This window comes from Halichoerus grypus, chromosome 5 (genome assembly GCF_964656455.1).
Source record: "Halichoerus grypus chromosome 5, mHalGry1.hap1.1, whole genome shotgun sequence".
NCBI classification, from domain to species: Eukaryota; Metazoa; Chordata; class Mammalia; order Carnivora; family Phocidae; genus Halichoerus; species Halichoerus grypus.
The window spans coordinates 62,073,721-62,087,174 of NC_135716.1; positions in this window are offsets into that span (position 1 = coordinate 62,073,721).

Below are 13,454 nucleotides of genomic sequence, written 5' to 3' on the forward strand. Positions count from 1 at the left end.
AAAGGATATAAATGATCTCTTTTTATTATTTTTTTACAACTGGGTGTGAACCCATAATTACCTTAACAACAACAACAAAATGAGTGTTAATTCCTAGATTGTTTGCGTATCTTAGTCAAGAATGCCTAACAATTTAGTCAGGGAGTCTTTTTTTTTTGCGAGAGAGAGAATGAGAGACAGAGAGCATGAGAGGGAGGAGGGTCAGAGGGAGAAGCAGACTCCCTGCTGAGCAGGGAGCCTGATGTGGGACTCGATCCCGGTACTCCAGGATCATGACCTGAGCCGAAGGCAGTCGCTTAACCAACTGAGCCACCCAGGCGCCCCAGTCAGGGAGTCTTAATCCTCAGGCCCAATCCATTGTCTCTGATGAGTTGACGGTCCCTCATCTTCGAATAAATACTCGAGGATCTTCATCAATATATTAAGACTGCATAGACTTTACCTTTTTATCATTGTCAAGAATTTCTCTCTCTCTTTTTACTATTATAAATAGGAGTAATTTCCCAAGGATACTTTGAATGAGAGCTGGCGTCCTATTTATTCATGACTGGACTACAAAAACAACACAGGGCAGACCAGGGCTATTATTGAAGAAGCACTAGCTCTTAAGCTGAGTTGAGCAAACAACCTCCATGTATTTCAAATGATTACTGAAACCAGGAATGGAATAATGAGAGAATAAACATAAGGTATTAATTGAGGCACTGTCTCCATTCCTTCCTGGGAAAATGCAAAAATATAAAACACACACACTCAAAAGGATACACTGAAATCCCTTTAGAGATGCTTTCATTTCATTGGGAGACAGGAAATGACTTAAATAGATTTTATGGTATTCTTAAGAAATAAATTACCTTGAGTGATGAAATGATGTAAATCTTAAATACTGTGTTCTGTGAAAATGTCATGGAGAAGGGTTCTCTAGCTGCAGATCTTTTATCTAAAAATAAACAAAGAGCAGCAATTACTCATTGCCCTGTGTAAAACACTGAACCATTGCCATTGAATAATTTTTTAAAATTCTGAAGTATTCAGTATTTTGTTTGCAACACCTTTCCCAGCATGAATACACTCCTTCTACTTGAATAAAGACATTTGTGCTTTCTTTGAGTCAGATAGTTTAATAGACAAACTCTCAGAAGAGTCAGTCTGAGTCACAAAGTCCTATGTCTATGAATCAGTCTTTTCTTTCTTCTTACCTATTTACCATCTTTGTCATGTGAAAAATGAATTATTCACGTTTATATCTATTTCATTTGTATGTAGAGAGCTGGCCTGTACCAATTATCTCTTGTTTTATCTTTCGTATTCAAATAGTTTAGTTAGATTTGGAACAATTTATCTTGTTCCTTTAAAAGATATTCTATGTTACTCTAATCTCTGTTTTCTATGAATGCACATAGTCCCATATTCCTGAAATCTCAACTACTTTTCTAAGACACATTTTCCAATATCATTCATGAAAAATCACATTATTGTATTAGTTTTGAGGCTGCTGTAGCAAAATAACACGAACTGGATTTAAAATAACAGAAAGTTATTCATTCTCTCACCGTTTTTGAGGCTGGAAGTTCAAAATCAAGGTGTTGGCAAGAAAGGAAACTATCTTCCACCTCTTGTGTTAGCTATCTGACTTCCTTCCATAGAAACAAACAGTGTAATTAGTGTATTGTGAATCTTTCCAGAAAATTCTTTGTATATTTGCATGTATAAGCATCTATCTATCATCTATCTATATAAATATATGCCATCTAACTATTAAAAATCAGAACACACAAATGGTAGCATATTATACACATTCTACACATTTCTCTTTCATTTAACAATAAACAAAGCTCTTTCTACTCCTTACTCCCCTCTAGGTACCGTCCTATTTCTCTTGTCTCTTTTATAGCAAAACACCTCAGTCATCTATCCTCATTGTTTGCTTTTATTCACTTCCTCTACCCTCCTCCCTTCAGCCTCCACCTCAGTTGGAATGGTCAACACCACCTAAAATAGCTGTCTCCTGGGACGCCTGGGTGGCTGTCGGTTAAGCATCTGCCTTTGGCTCAGACCATGATCCCAGGGGCCCGGGATCGAGTCCTGCATCGGGGTCCCTGCTCGCGTGGAGCCTGCTTCTCCCTCTGCCTGCCACTCCGCCTGCTCTGATCTCTCTCTTTCTCCCTCTCTAACAAATAAATAAATAAAATCTTTAAAAAAAAATAGCTGTCCCCTGCTTCATTGCCACTGTCATTTTATCCTGATTTCTGTGTATCTCTTATTTCTAGTGTCCTAGTAACCATTATACTCCTAGCAATTCGATGATGAAAAATGGTATCTCATTGTAGTTTTAATTCGCACTTCTTTTAATATGAGTGAGGTTGAGCATCTTTTTAGATGTTTAAGAGTTATTTTATTTCTGCTTTAGTGCACTATCTGTACATATTTTTTGGTTATTTTTCAATTAAGTTTTGGTTTTATTCCTATTATTTATAGAAACTTTCATATATGAGGAAAATTAGTTCTTTTTTTTCTGACATGCTCTTTACCACCATACAGTAGTCTTTGCCTTCTTAACTCGGCCATTCTAATTTGGATTTAAATATTATTTGCTTCTTATCAAGCTCTCTCCATTTACTGTGCTATTGAAATATCCTGCCTTTCTATTACAGTGTTCATGAATGAGATATAAGCATCGTTGTCCTAGGTCTTCTGCCCTCATCCTCCTTCACGCCAAAATGGGTTGTCATTTACTCAGTTACTCCTAAGAATACTTGATTTCCATAAGAAAATGTTAATCTTCTTTTCTGTTCTATATATTATCAAAACGTCTAAATTTGCCATCAGTTGGCAATTTGGAATATTTATAAATAAGGTTCCATGTTAGAGAACATAATTCTACCTCTCTGCCATTCTTAAAACCACTCAGGTTTCCTGTTTGCTTTCTTCACTAGAGAGCTTTGAACTATATGAGCTAATCCCCTTTAGCAGCTGTTGAAGACCTTCAGCTCATTATAACTGAACTATATTAATAATCATAACCTCTTTTGACTTTATAAGTCACTTAAAAATCTTTTAGAAAGAAGTGGAGTATAAAAAAAATGCTTTTTTTTTTTTTTCTCTTTTTGGTATAGCACCCCGCAGAGTATCTGGCACGTATACTCAAAAAATGAGATGCTGATAATAAAGATGCTCTATACTACTTTGCTCAAGGTTGGAAAGTCTTACCTAAATATAGATTGTTGAAATGGTGAAATATAGCATAAATTTCCAAAAAATAACAAAATCATTGAATAGCTACAGTACATACTTTCCAGCTGTAACATAAATAGATAACAGAAAGTGTTTGTTTATAGTTGTGTTAGATAGTATGTGCAGCTTGAGGTAGATTTAGTTACTGATTCACTATGCAAAATATAGCATTTATAGATTTTCACTCACGATCTCCTCCTTGTAATAAGAAATAGATGATTTACTTATCTTGTAAATTTATAGGAAAACATGGAGCCCTTCTACATAGATCATACTTGATGAGATTTGGAAGCGTAGATGAACACAGTCTTACTGGATTTCAGATCCAGGATACAGCTTTCAGCTCTTTGAAAAATGGTAGGTAAAACTCACAAACCATATCTTTGATGCAAAAGTTCTGGTAGAGTGAGTTTGAAGGCAGGGTTTTATGGGACATTTTGTATTAAATTAGAAAGTTTTAAATTTAAACTGACTTTTGAATAGATTAGATAAAGAAAGAGAAATTCTATTTTAAACCCAGGTTACTGGAGTAAACAACTAATATACATAATTTTATACATAAAAAATTACATAAGACTGATGTAATAAAAGCCAGATTGAGTTTTGCTGAAACTTGATAAAGCTTGAAGTGATTTCATTAAAGGTAGAGGAGAAAATTTAAGTGAATTCAAGATGGAAAAATTAATGCAAACAAGACCATTCTTATTTTTTGAAATAATTCAATTAATTTATTATTGAGTGCCTATGATATATGAAAAGATTGTTCAGACACCAGAATGAATGAACAAATCATGTTAATGGTCCAATATTCTAACTAGTTCCTTGGACCAAACCTTAGAGATTTTCATAAACACTTATTTTACTATGAAAAATACTTGCCCACCCATCTGAGAAGTTCTCATATCCATTCTCCCCATTTAATTCTTTCCCGCCCTCCCACCCCCAAGATTCAGGTCAATTTCTGCCCTCTTTTTTACAGTCTTTTCTAACTTCTTTGGTGCACATTTTTCTAATGTATGTATTGTCTGATCAATAAATGCTTGTTAATGTAATATCAGTGATGTAGCCAGCATTCAAAATATACTACAAATATGTCTTTAAACAGATTCATTTTCATGAGAGTAAAAATGTGAGTCTAGTACTATGTGATAAATGAAAAGTCAAATAGAAGAGGGGAAATATAGATACCCCTAACTAAAGAGTTTCTATAATTCAATAGATCCAGAAAACTAAATAAAGCATTAAAGATAAATATATTTCAACTTAAGAAGTTTACATGATTACAAGAGTCAAATCTATCCAGTAGAGTTGCCAGACTTAGCAAATCAAAATACAGGACACTCAGTTAAATTTGAATTTCAGATAAACACTGAATAATTTTTTAGTATAAGTATGTTGTTGTTTATCTAAAATTTAAATTTAACCAGGCTTCCTGTATTTTGTCTGGCAACCCTAAACTTGAGATGTAGTTCTCCCACCCTGGTTCATTCTGAAGGCCAATGTTGGCTTCGGTAATGGAGAAGATAGTGGGCACACTGCCACTTTGTGGCGGCCAAGAGCAATGACATTACAGCTCTTGAGAGCGAAGAGGTGCGAGTCCAGTTATCAGACATTCATTTTCATTGCGCAGAACATATCAGGTACCAAGATAAGCTAAAGTGCCTTTTAAAGAAAGAAGTATGGAAATTGCCATGCTTATCTCACATAACATTAGTTTGGGTTGGCACGATGACAAGATTTATCTACTTTCTGAAGAACTGATATTCCAACATTTCCAGATAAGGTTTGAAGAAATGGGAAAATGACTTTACCAGTAAATATTGCCAGTAACAATATGTAAACTGTTCTCATGGGACAAATGGGGAACTGCTTATAAGAACATGATATTTTGAACTGCCAATGTGATTTTGTTATTATTTAGTAGTATCAAACCAATATTTGGTCTTACAGTATCTTTAAAGCAATTATTTTACCAGTAAAGACAGAAAAGGACAAAGTAATTTCCTGGAGGTTGCATATCAGGTCAATAGTAGTGTTGGAGAGAAGAGTAATAATTTCTTAACTTCTGACCCTTGAAGCCTTTCATTAACCCAGAATCCCTATTGTTTTCTGAAATGCATCTCTTTCAAGCACCCTAAAATATTAGTTCAGAAATACTAGCTATACACGTGGAAGGGATAATCTTGTGATAACTTAAGACATCCTGTTGAAACTGAAAAATCCCAAATTAAATTTCTCAGCTATCTTCAGAATCTCCAAAGTAAACAGAACTTTTAGAAATTCATTTGCTCTTGTCCTTTCTCCTGGCCAATTTATTTTCATAATTATATTTTCATGTTCTTTGGAAAAAATGAGTATTCTTGAGGGATAGTGATTGTTTTTAATCCACACAAGGCTATATTGAAAGTTGAGAGTAAGCTACCACTTATTTACTAACACTATGAGAAGTTTTAATTAAGCTTGAATTTCATGTGGCTACACTTAAATATTTAAACCTAGACAATAAATAAAGGTAGAAAATGGAGTTTCAAATATATACCAAATTATTATTTGTATTCATATTCAAAACTATAATTAGGTATAGTCTATGTTGAAATATTTAAAGCTGTTTTTACTCTGAAAAATATGAAGAGATTAGGCCTTGAGACTGTTAAATTAAAAAAAATAAAAGTTAACCTAAAAAAAAAAATCATGGTCCTACTAATCATCAAGCAGAGACAAACACTGGTAGATTTACCAGAACTACAGCTGGGTATAATACTTTATTAAGAGTGTTTCAGCTTAATCTTGATGGAAAGTTACCCAATAAATCAAATTTTTAGTAATTTGTCTACAGACAGTAGACAATTTGAAAAATATGCATATGTCACATTATTTAGCTTAGCAATCTGCCAAACATGTCATGTAATCCTATGATAGAAGAAAAAGGGCAAGGCCACTCTGGCCTTAACCACTCACTGGCAGAGCTCTTGACCTTGTGCAATGAACTGAGTGTTCCAGAAAATAAGCAGTTAGCATAGAGAAGAGAGATAATATGGGACTGGGTGGGAAATGATTGTGAAAGGAATCTATTCCACCAGCACCAGTTCCTTTGGGATATCTAAGTGATTTACAGCCTAGGAAAAGATGACTCTAATGTACTATGCCAGAATGCTTTTCTAAAATACATGCTCGTGTCACAAAATAAGTTGATAAATTGGTGGTGGTATTGGAAAGTGTTTCTATTTTAGAAGTAGTCAATCATAATCTCTGGACCTCTTTTGCTACCTTTCTCCAAAAAACACACCTGTTCCTAGGTTTTTGAATATAAATGCAAATGTACGTTCCTTTCTTTCTGTTATTTGTTTTGTCTACTGTTATTTTTTTGGTCAGCCTTCTGCAATGTTCCCTCCACCTCTTTGGTGTGTCTGAATAGTATTCAGTTCCATTTGAATCACTTCCTTCCCATTCTTAATGTGAATGATGTCATAAAAATGCATGAAGAGTTTCTCCTGGAGCTCATGCAACAAGCCACAGTAATTGTCCTATCTTTGACAATTGAGGAAAATCTTGAACACTATGAACACTCTTAATAATTAATAGACACCCAAGTCACTTTTGAAACTCGACCTTCATTTTATAAAGATGCAGTCCTGAGAGATAGTATATGAACTCAAAAGAATTATTTAAATTCAGCTCTAAAGTGGAATCCGATAACAAAATTGAAGGCAAGACCATTCATTTAAAATGTAGATATATTTTTCTGGGCTTAAAATAAACAAGCAAAATACAAGCTCTGAAGCTCCTAACAGTTAAGATTATTATTTTGATAGTTGGTTCAATTTTGATAGCATGTGAGCGATTATTTCCTTGGGAAGAGCAAAAACTTCAAAACAATACCATCATCAAAAATTTGTCTTTTCTGATCAGCTAGTATGAATTACTGGTGACTAATATGAACAACCTGTGGTAAGTTAATTTCAGAACTGAAATGATTAAAAAACCATGGTGAAGAGATTCATAGCTTCATGCCCTGAAATGCTGGCAATGTTCCTGGACCTATGCAAGGCCTTCAGAATTATTAATAATGTTTAAAAAATGGACCTGGAACAAAAAATTCAAATTCTACCCAGAAATACAAAACAGATCTTTCTTCTATTCCTCTTACTTTTCACGTTGTTTCATCTGATTCCAAGTTTTATAGCATAAAATCTGTTTTTGAGCCTTGCGGTCTTTCTCACCTGTTTGTGCATGCGTCAAGCCAAAGTTTTCTTAACTCCAGTTATTGGCACTGAGGCCGTTTTTAATGCTCTAAGTGTCTCCATTTTTAAATGCAGAAATGAAAAAGGTGAGAAATTGGCAACTAGGGAAGGGCACTGGAGGGAAACATCCACTCATTCTCTGGGACATTGCTCAGATGTCACCTCCTATGTAAAGCTTTTCTGGACTTCCCCACCCATCCAGAGTACTAGCTGGATCTTCCTCTGAGTTCCCATAAACATCCATGGGTGTTAGGCCCTCACTACACTCTGAGCTCCTAGCGTGGGCTGTTCTTCTGCTTCTTATTTGCAACTGTAGTGTCTAGAACATTGATCTTGACAAATAAGTGAAGGTATGAATGAATGGAAAGATCTGCAAAGTACTTGGAATCTCTCTGTACACTTACTAAAATTGGCAACCTGAATTAGTTTTGTACCAAATACCGAGTGGTCCAATTAAATACCCAAGTCTGAGTGATTTAGAAAAGTTAAAAAACAAAAACAAAACAAAACAAAACTTGTAAACCTGGTGAATATAGTTTTCAAGTTAATATATAGGCAAACTTTTGTTATTCTCACATTAAAAAAAAGTGTCTTTTTTATTTCACTGGTTTTCTAAATCTTTGGGGAGTGTGTGGTTAATGGTCAATACCCTTGGTTACAAGTGACAGAAATCATCGCTAACAAACTTAAGTTAAAAGGAGGAATTTATTGGCTCACAAAAGGGTGGTGGAATTGCTGGCCTGGGGCCCCAAACAAAATTAGAATTCTCTCTTTCTCTCTCTTTATGCATTTTCTATTTGGCTTCATACTCTCCTTCTACAGATGGGTTTTCTTCCCTTCTTCTCCGTGAATGGAGATCATAACCATATTGCAGTGCGGGCTTCACACTCCAAGATTTCCACCCCCAGAGATGAAAAGTGTTCTCACAAGCTTTAGATACAAAATTCCAGGAAGCGTTTATGTAGTCTAGCTGGGCCTTTATCTGAACTAACCGCTGAGGCCACAGAGATGGTTTTTCTATCCTCGGTTACATGTCCGCTTTTAAAATTAGGCCAAGATCTAATAATAGAAAAAGAAGGGGTACTTTTGGGGCAGACAAAGATAATGGCTAATACAAAGAGAGATGTCACATTTTGCTTTATTTGTTTGTAAAGAACCTCTCAATAATTCCAACCACCCTGAGAAAAGTGTTCAATTCTCAACCAAGATTGTGAGTCATATCAAATACCAGCAGAGGTCATTCATGGTGGTTGAGAGGGCCCCAAATGGAGCTGGTGAAGAGAAACCCCATAGAACGGGGACCAGTAGAAAAGTAAAATCTTGAGTCACAAAGAGAGAGGAAATAGGAATTCTTTCCAGCTAAGAGTTCTTGTTCCTGGAACATAGTAACCATCACCAGAATGCTGCTTACCTTAGATACTGAGCCTGTATTATGAAAAATATGGACTGCCCAGAATATTGCTGATTAAAGGGCACTGAATAATCGATTTTGTGACATACATTGAGGAAAAAGTAAGTCAGCAGCAAAAATTTTCTCAAGACTTCTCCAAACTTATGACTGTCACATTCACAATAAACTTTAAGACTGAGCTTTGAGCCTAGATATAGATAAATATAGTAGGCAACTAAATATTTTGAACTAAATTTTACTCAATTTTTACTTTTAGAAACTTTTCCTGTTTGTATTCTTTACAAATGACCCAGTTTTTTTTCTTTTTCTTTCTTTCTTTTTCTTTCTTTCTTTCTTTCTTTCTTTCTTTCTTTCTTTCTTTCTTTCTTTCTTTCTTTTCTTTCTTTCTTTCTTTCTCTCTCTCTCTCTCTCTTTCTTTCTTTCTTTCGATTCCAAGCCAGAATGCTGTGCTATTCTGCAGAGCTGGCAGAATAGAGTGCCAGCTAAGAGTTTTCTCTTTTTTTGAGACATCTACTAGAATAGTTTACTCACATTTAAAAAGCAACTTTACTGTAACTATTGTACTGTGAAATCTTTTACTAAATCTTCCTACTTAACAGATTTCCTTACTATCCCATTAGTAAGAGTGATAAGATCAGAGCATAATTACGTTCATTTTGAATTCTTTGTACTCAAGTCTTGACTGGTATATGAATAAGTATTTAAAACTATTCATTTCTATGAAAAAAATGGTGGTTTTTAAGAAAAAATCATGGTTTTAAGGTAGTTCTTCCTGCATGACAATTAGAAATAACGCTTGGACATACAGTCTGCCTAAGTTATCAAAATTCAGGCATCGGAATGATTGATCTCTTTCAACATTTCATTTAGTGTTTCCTGTTTGCAACATTAAAAATAGTAAACAAACATCAGGAATAAACTAAGCCTTTATATCAAACAGGTATTTTTACAGACTTTTAAGGAGGTAATACCTTAACTTACATAAAGTTGTCTAATAATGGAAATTCAAGCCTTTTTTTTTTTAAGATTTTATTTATTTATTTGACAGATAGAGACACAGCGAGAGAGGGAACACAAGCAGAGGGAGTGGGAGAGGGAGAAGCAGGCTTCCCGCAGAGCAGGGAGCCCGATGCGGGCTCGATCCCAGGACCCTGGGATCATGACCTGAGCCAAAGGCAGAGCTTAATGACTGAGCCACCCAGGCGCCCCTCAAGGCTCTTTTTTTAAAGATTTTATTTATTTATTTGAGCGAGAGAGAGAGCACAAGCAGGGAGGAGGAGCAGAGGGAGAGGGAGAATCAGGCTCCCCGCTGAGCAGGGAGCCCGATGTGGGCTCGATCCCTGGACCCTGGGATCATGATCTGAGCCAAAGGCAGTCGCTCAACTGACTGAGCCATCCAGGTACCCCTCAAGGCTCTTTTAAATGGCACCTTCTGTAAAAAGGGCAAAGAACTTTCCTGCGTCTGTGGCATCCATCCATAGTGTTGGATTTATTTCTGTGGACAAGCCTTGTTCATTACTTCATTCAGCAAATATTTCTTATACAATTATTAATTCCACAGAGTACATTATTTAAATCCCAAGGGCAAGTCAATTTGTCATCTGTAATTTGCTTCTAAGACCTTAAAGCCATCGATTCAATGATGATAATGATATATTAATGATGAGTTTTTCATTTGTAAGTGTGAAACATGACCAGATATCACTGCTTGGCCATGTTTAACCAATTTGGGTAAGTAGGATGGTTTTAATTTAGTCACTTTGATGTTATGAAAATAAAACATATTTTTCTTGTATAATGATTTACTTTATATAATGCGGTTTCTTATCCATTCATTCATCGTGGTTTTATGACAAACATGAAGTAAATAGGCCTCCTTTTGTTGATGAGCTCAGAGAGGTGCAAGAACATGGAGGGTCATGATGTCAGTAGATGGGAACAGCTGACCTGAGGTTAGGCCATCTAAATTCAAGGTCCTCTCCCTGAAAACCTGTTGTATCACATCAATCAGAGAAAAGAGAAAACTTTCTGGTCCAGCATCATCTCCTACTGTTTCCCTCTAGTTCATAACCTCCCAAGGACTCCAGTAAACCAGGAGAACACTTAAGATAACCATTTCCCCATCAACTCAATGTCCAAGGCAATAGAGCTAGTGAAAAGTAGCACTATTTAAAGAAAAGATTTTTATGAATTCCAACGAATCTTGAAGACTACTATCTTTGGGTCATTTGCTTTTCTTGCTTATTTAAATTTAAACATTCACAAACAATCCTGGCAAAATAGGATATTTTCTCTTGAATTCTTAGCTATGTCACTGATTAACTATAAAGATAGAATTACCTCTGAGGTTAAAGCAAACCCTGGAGATTTAGTGGTTCACTGCACGCACTTCCTCTAAGATTCTAGTAGTTCATGTTTGTGACGTTTCCTTGACTGAAGTTACTTGATATGGAAAATAAACTACCCTAGTCAAATTCAGTAAGCACCCCACATTTTCCTATTTGGGCAACCTGGAAATCATGCCAGTTAGCTTCTTTAGGACTTCACTATTGTGACTGGCAGAAGACGTAAGGAATTAAAACCAAGCAAAAGAAAATGAAAAAGCCATATCAAATTAATAAACAAAATAATAAAAATGCTGGTCATTCTGAAATTTCCCTCCACTAAATGCATTTTATATTCAGGCTTGTATTTTATTTTTTGCACACTAATAAGAAATATTGAGTTTGAACGTGTTCCTTTTTTCTCAACGTGTTTGTTGTGAAGCAATCCCATGCAGTACCTATGAGCAGCAGAGTTTCAGGACCGGTGTCCTCTAGTCCACTCATTTCTCACCTACAAATCCTTTTTTGGGGAAGACCAATATTAACAAGTCATTTAATAAAGCACATGTAATTGCTCTGCTTAATGCAAGCCTGGCAGTTGTGAGAGACAAGAGCGGGAGTCTATATAACTCCTTCACATATAAAAGAAATATTGAGTATTTTCCCCTTGTACAGCACAAATGAAATCTAACCTACTCCAAATACCTCCGTGGGCCTTATAAGGATGTTTTCTTCAACAAATCTTATCCAGTACTATATCTGAAATGAATTGAAGTCATTTTCAAATATCGAATAGGTATCAAATAAACCCCTTGCCATGCCATCTATGTCTAAAATACTATGGTTTGATCATTTTCTTTTTTTCTAAACATTCTATAAAACATATCACATATCTGAACCACCATAAAACACCATTCCTTCCACCTTGCCAATTTCAAAGTGCTCCTTTAAATAGGTTTATCATTTGTGTTCTCTATTTCCTTTCTTGATCTTTGAGAATCAGCCAAGCAAATTCTAGCTAAATTTATTTGCATTTATTAATGTGTCTAAGCCTGAACATTTCTTACTGAAAGGAAATCATAGGGCCAGAGAGAATAAAATTCAATTCTTGGCTGAGGCTCCAGTAGCATGGGGTAATATTAGATGAAAAATAGAGACTGAGGGAATGTAAACTCTAGTTTATTCAGTTCAACTGAGTTTCTTCCTATTAAGGTACATTCTGTTAGATAGTTTTCCTCCCACTTACTAAATAACTCAGTCCTGACATCACAAAGAAAATTGCAGTTCACATCACTAAGGCGAATGTCACCCAAAGATAGCTTGCTATTTTAAATAATATGGAAACCGCACCAGGATGACAGATAAGCAAAACAATCCACTTTATTTTTTACTGCTTTTGATGTGTTCCAGACTTTGAATATTCAGGCAGAGGAATAATGGAAAAGTTGTTTTGTTTTTTGTTTTTTGTTTTTTTTACCTTAAAGCACACCTTCATACCTCAAACTACTATTCCTCCACTCTTGCCCCTAACATTTTTGAGCAAAATTGAAGAATCCAACTCTTCTTTTCTTGCCAGGAGAATAGTCCTAGGCTTAGTTTCAGGTCTCAATCACTGGCATTTTTTTCTACAAGAGCACTCCCAGATGTGTTTCTAAGCAATGTCCCTTCTCTCATTGGGGGGGTTTGGAAAAGTTGCATTCTTGGTGTCATGTCAGCTCAAGGCTGGACTCAAATACTGAAAGACTCTGTCATTTGTCTTTGGCTCTCCATCTTTGAACAGATGTGCTAAGACTCCACAGGAGGCTCACATTTCTGTCACAAACCAGCAACAGAAAACCAGGGTCACACCTACAGCTCATAGTTTCCAGCTTGTAGCAGATGGCATTGCTCTATGTACCAAGATCTTAGGCGGGATTTCCAGATAACACCATTGTTCAGTACAAAATATCTATATTTCTTCACTCCTCCAATGAAACTGACTATAGGGGTAACAAAGAAGTTGTCCACAAGAGTTATTATGATTACTGGTCTGTTTAAGAAACTTCCATAGCCATTTTTTTAGGGTTAGGTATGCTAGCGATAAATTGTTTTAGTTTTCTTCTGAGAATGTCTTGACTTCCTCCTCATTCTTGAAGGATATGTTCTCCTGATACAGAATTCTCAGTTGATAGTGCTTTTCTTGTAGTACTTGAAAAACAATGTATCCTTTTGGCCTCAGTGGTTTCAGATGAGAAATTTGTTAGG